Source organism: Bison bison, unplaced genomic scaffold (assembly GCF_000754665.1).
Source record: "Bison bison bison isolate TAMUID 2011002044 unplaced genomic scaffold, Bison_UMD1.0 scf7180017864259, whole genome shotgun sequence".
Taxonomy (NCBI): Eukaryota; Metazoa; Chordata; class Mammalia; order Artiodactyla; family Bovidae; genus Bison; species Bison bison.
Window position 1 is genome coordinate 7,096,089 of NW_011494831.1, and position 6,000 is coordinate 7,102,088.

Consider the following 6,000-nt stretch of genomic DNA (forward strand, 5'->3'; position numbering starts at 1 on the left):
TCTTTCCAACCCAGGGATCGAACCCAGGTCTCCTGTATTGCAGGTGGATTCTTTCACAGCTGAGGCACCAGGGAAGCCCAAGAATACTAGAGTGGGTAGCCTATCCCTTCTCCAGTGGATCTTCCCAACCCAGGAATCAAACCAGGGTCTTCTGCACTGCAGGTGGCTTCTTTAACAGCTGAGCTACTAAGGAAGCCCTGACAACTCAATAACTACTACAAAAAATATTAAAAATCAAAGAAAAATATATATTGTAGGGTATCTATCGCTTAGAAATCTCCTCATACATCAAATAATACATACTGAAAGTATATCAATGGGAGTATTCTTCTAATAATAAAAATACAAAACCAAATCATCAATGTCTATGTAGTTATACAACACTTCTACTTTAAAAGAATCACAGCTATTTACTTTAAAATGATCCATGTTAACTATGTACAGTACAACCAATAGATCCTCAACTATATATTGATAGGCAATAGTGATTTCCTTCTATCTTCTGGAAATGCCCTGATCATTTTAAAGAGCTTATTTCATGTCAATTGCTGTAATAAAATAATGATTATGTTCTCATAACTCATATATATTATATTTTTCATTGAACGATGCAGATTTCAAAAAGACACATCTAATTTCAAACTTCCATGTGATCTGTATATCCAATAATTTTGACTTTGCTTTGAGATCCATTTTCCAATCACCCTGGAGATCCAATTTTGATCATGAGAGGCAAAACTGTTAAAACCAAACAAATCCTCAGTTGGTATTTATATAGGAAATCTCCATCACATGACAATCCTTGCAAACTTTCAATGCATAGATTTAATTCAAGTACACAACATTTTTTTCGAGAGGAAAATAAGTGAGGACAATATAATCTACAGCCATGCCAATTATATTATATAAAAGTCTTAAGAAATAAAAGCAGAATTTAATTGAGCATCCTACCTTGGCTAGTGACATGTGGTTTACCTTTACAAGTCTTCAAGAAAAGTAGAAGTACAATAATCCTGAATCAGAATTAAGCAACATTAGGTCAGCAACAAGGAAGCACAAGCTAAGCTTAGGTGGATAAATATGCTAGCTCCTCATGAGGTTTGAGTCCAGAAGACAGGTACTGTCTTATCCTGGAGTTGCCTCAGGAAGGAAAATCTGAGACAAGAGATTACAGGTAGTAGTTTATTTTCAGAATTAATTCCAGGGAAGCAAAGTAGGTGACTGTGAACAGTGACACAGAGGAGAAAAACCAATAAAACAAAGTGTTATTACGCTAGACATTGCTGAGAGTGACTGGGGCTCCATTCTTCTGGGACCCTGGAATCATGTAGAAGAAGAATGTGTTACAAAATCACCTGACCAAGGGGGCAGGTATCAGCTGGATCCTACTTCCTATTAACCAAAGAGCAGCTTTTCAAATAGCAATTAGCACTATGCTGTAGAAAGTCTAGTCTTATTCTAGAATCTAAATGTTTCTGCTGTGACTCTATTCTTAGGACTCTAATAAAAGATCCACACATTATCCATAAACAGCATCAAATTTTCTAGATCATCATGCTCGCGGAGCAGGCACAATGATGTGTTATAGTCAATATAATGGGCTAGTATAATGTCATGTAGATTATGAAGATGAGCAAGTTCCCTATGCATTATAATGTTACAAAGAGTGAGACAGTTCATCTTGAGCTAGGGCAGAACTGTGCAAGTGCACTGCTGTCCATCTCACATAAAAGCAAATTTTAAATCCTTCTCCTTGAGAATTGAAAAGTGTTCACTTATCAGATGACTAGCTACATACTAGCTAGTATCAGAAGTGTGTCAATTTTTTCCAATGTAGACACAACTACTGGCCCAGACCACAACTAGCTCAAAATACATGAGCTAAATCCATGCTTGTGACCAAGCCCAACTTGAATGAGAGAGTAAGAAATACCCTACCTATTCTATTGGGTTACCTGCAATTGAGCAGTGATGACAGTAATAGTTTAGAATTATTAAGTTTATAGAAAAAATATTATTTTGTATTGGTAATACAATCATAAATATGATGATGACTAAGTATTTACTTTTTGCTAGGCACTCTGCTAAGTGATCTACGTGTATTATCTCATTAAGTACATTGACTAATGTTGCTTTTGCAAGTATCTGGAATTGTCTGATAAATGTTTCTTCTAAGCATCAGGAACTGTTCATGGAATTAAACAAATGATGAACTCTGAAATAGCTGTAAATAAATTCAGATCTCCTCAGGAAGAAAAATGACCCTTTAAATTCATGAGGATTTTTATTAAATGTTAAAAAGTCTTTGGTTAATGCTGATGTACTGGGCATAAAAAGTATCACTATTTGTACAGTATATTAGAGTGTTGAACCAAAAGAGTCTTTCTATAGTCTATATTAAAAGTAACAGTAACAAAACTATTTGAAGGCATGATATCAAGGATCAGAAAGGCTGTAAGAGCTATCTCCCAAACAAGCCATGGGAGTACATTTTCCCCACGTAACCATGAACTTAATAAAAATGTATATCACCAGGGGGTGAGACTTTCTGTGCATATGTGTTGTGTCTATGTGTGTATGGGGAAAACTGTGAAGGTAGTTATTGATATAAAATTTGTGATTAATACATTTTTGGATATTTCTCCTAGACCATTTCCCATATCCTATCCAAAGATATACTGAAAAAATATTGGTTGTTTCAGTTGGACAGTCACTCACCTGATATAGTAAACAGATCCAGTCTGTTAAATACCCTATTGTTTAAATCATTTATAGGAGAACTGTATATATAATTAATTTATTACTGGTTTTGTAACATTAAAAGAGAAGAGAGGAAGGAAAGATGAAGAAGGAGAGAAGGAAAAAAGGAAGGAAAAAAGAAAAGAAGGGAAAAAAGAAAAGAAAAATTAAGAGTGTAGTTAGCTGAATTCTGAAATTATGAGTGTACAGAGGTACAATAACACTAGGTTGGTAGATTTATTGACAAACCCTTGTCTCCATTCTTACTTTTCCATATATTAATATCTTTATAATAAGCCTTTCTTAAATGAGGAGGACTTAGTTCTAGTCCTCGCAAGCTAAGAAAAGTTAATTAACAGAGATGCAAAGGCTCTGCAATGCATTAAAACACAAAAATAGTGAAATTTATTGAAATGCATCTAATTTAGACTACATAAATGCTAAGAACCATTTCTAAAGTTTGCTTATTTCAAATATGTTCAACAGTAGAGATCAAGTATAAATTACTTAAAATAATAAAAAGCCAGTATATATTTTATTATGTGCCATCTGTTTATATGTATATATGTAACATATGTGCATATATTTTTATAACCTGCATTTAACTTTTGAAGGGAGTCAATGTATAGATATGATGGTTACCATTACTGTATTATACAGACAGGAAAACTGAGATGCAGAGAGCAGAGAGGTTAACGAACTTTCCCAAAATCACGCTAGTAGTCAAGAAGGATCCTGGATTATACCCAGGCAGTCCCCACGCTCATAACCACTGCTATGTACTGAATTTATTCACTTATTTTAAAGAAATTTTACATTGCTGCCTTAGAATACTTGCCAGAGAAATAGGTAACAGATTAAGAAATCTGAAAAGTGAATGAGGAACTTCTCTTTTTCACTGCATTTCCAAATATTATCATATTCAGATTAAACAAAGGAGTAAGAAAACCTTTTCAGGTTCATGGTATCAGCCAAGAAAATTCATCCTGAGAAAACCAGCTGCCAACAGCACGCCCTTTAGTATTTAGACAGGATGCGAAGGCCCAGGTGTTTTGTCAGCCTTCCTTATACAGCTTGTTGACAAAGAAGAGGCCTAGTTAATTTTCCAAAGATGCAATATAAACTGAAACTGATTCACCTGCAAACACCTGAATTGCTTCTAGGAATGAAGAAATAATGATCCCAAAATAATACATTTTTAATAGGATTAGAATACACCGAAATGATTCCAAAAATGGAATCTATCAGGAAAAATGAATAAGTCAATAATCTATTTCTGTTTTTCAGAACTTCTTTTAGATTTCTCAGAGCTCAAAGATTCCATCCAGATTGCTGAAGCATGAAAGGGAAGATGTATGGAGAAAATAAGAAATGTCTGAGACTGAGGGAATGTAAGTATGAAGACAGAGGGAGCAGAATAGCTGGATGAATTAAAATGTAAGTTGCATTTTTAGTTCAGAATGTGCATAATCTGGTACGGTCATTGTAAGAATAAGGGGATAATCAGTGAGTATTCTCTTGTGTCTTCTTTTAGGTTTACTTGGACATTCCTGTTTTGATTTCAACTTTTTTACTCTGGAATTTTTATTCTATGCATATACATTAAAAAATAATAACAACACTGAACTTTCTTTGGGATAATATTCTTGAGTTAATGGTATCACTTTTTAATATAACTAAAATTATTTTAATTGGACTACATTATTTTCTATACAAATTTTTAAATAAAAATGCTATTTAAATATCAACTTATTTACTTACATCATGTTTCAACAATTATTGCTTCTGGGCTTGTGTATTTAGTTTGGCAATCATTTTTTTCTACCAAATCTAATTCATTGGGTCAACTTTTCTGTGTATGTATGCTGAGTTGCTCAGTCATGTGTGACTCTGTGACCCCATGGCTCCTCTGTCCATGGAATTTTCCAGGCAAAAATACTGGAGCAGGTTGGCATTTCCTACTCCAAAGGACCTTCCTGATCCAGAGATAAACCCACGTCTCTTGAGTATCCTGCACTGGCATGCAGATTCTTTACAACTGCACTAACTGGGAAGCCTCAAATTTTCTATAACTCAATTTTATTGAGACAAATTTATTCTTTAATAAATTTTCAGTTCTTAGAAAGTATCATAATTTGCAATTTTAGCCACTATGGATCTTAATATTTTCAAATAATTTTTAGATTACTTTTATTGTTTTCCATTTTTTCAAATATGTTTATAAAACATATTTCACCATTTCAGTTTACTCATGGTCTCATCAATCCACTGCTTCATTCTATAAAGTTCACATGCTTATTTTAATTTGCTCTTCAGGGTCAAAATGGCAGAGTCAAAACATCCTTGAGAATTAAAGAGTAAAGGATGACAAGACCAAAAGACAAGATTAAAATGATGGGAGATTTTATAATCTTCACACTGTTCTTTACTTTTCCCTGTACAGTCATGTGTTAACCGGAATTTTTTTATGTAATACAAATAAAATATATAACTTTGTCTACCAAATGAGACTTCTTTTTCATAACAGTGTTTGTGTTGAATAACAATCTATATTTTTAACCAGTCAGGTTAAATATATGACAGTAATAACTGGCAATTAATGAATAAAACATTCTGAAAATTTTGGATCTGAATTAAATCTTTAAATCACAGATACATAACCTAACAATATTATTTCCTATCTAAGTGCTTTTTTCACTTGTATAATTTTTTTCCTTTGTTCATTATTTATCACTTTAGTGCCCCTTGAAAGTCTCAATTTCTGTTCCTGGTACTTAGCTTGTAAAAGCTGTAGCTGCTGACTCTGAGAACCTGAATTCACACAGCACCTGCAAACATCTGTTTTTCAAGGTTTTCTCTGAATATAATGACTAGGAGTAAGGAAAGTACCTGTGACCTCGTGCATCACATTTTTAGATCAAACGCCTCCTCCACTGCAATTATGTCATCATGAAATCATGTTCCACATTCTAAAATAAACTCATTGCCATATGAATTGTTATCTGACAGAGATATTTTTGCAGTTGTCTTTTTTAACAGCTTCCTTAGACTACTGTCTTTTAAATTTCTCACAATACTAAAACAAACAAAAAAATTTTGTCTATTCTACATGTTTACTTAAGCTTGAATGTTCAACAATTGCTACCCTTATCCTACATTGCACATATAATATGGATTTCACATACACACACACACAAACACATATACATTTTTAGCTAAATCGTCTAAAATAAACATATATATATATATATATATATATAT

At 33.2% G+C, this 6,000-nt stretch overlaps 1 protein-coding gene across 1 annotated transcript in view; it reads right to left on the minus strand.

The window, feature by feature from the left end:
* Positions 1-6,000, minus strand: part of MDGA2 (MAM domain containing glycosylphosphatidylinositol anchor 2) — a 534,959-nt gene that overhangs the window by 528,452 nt on the left and 507 nt on the right. The gene's annotated exons all lie outside the window — the stretch shown is intronic.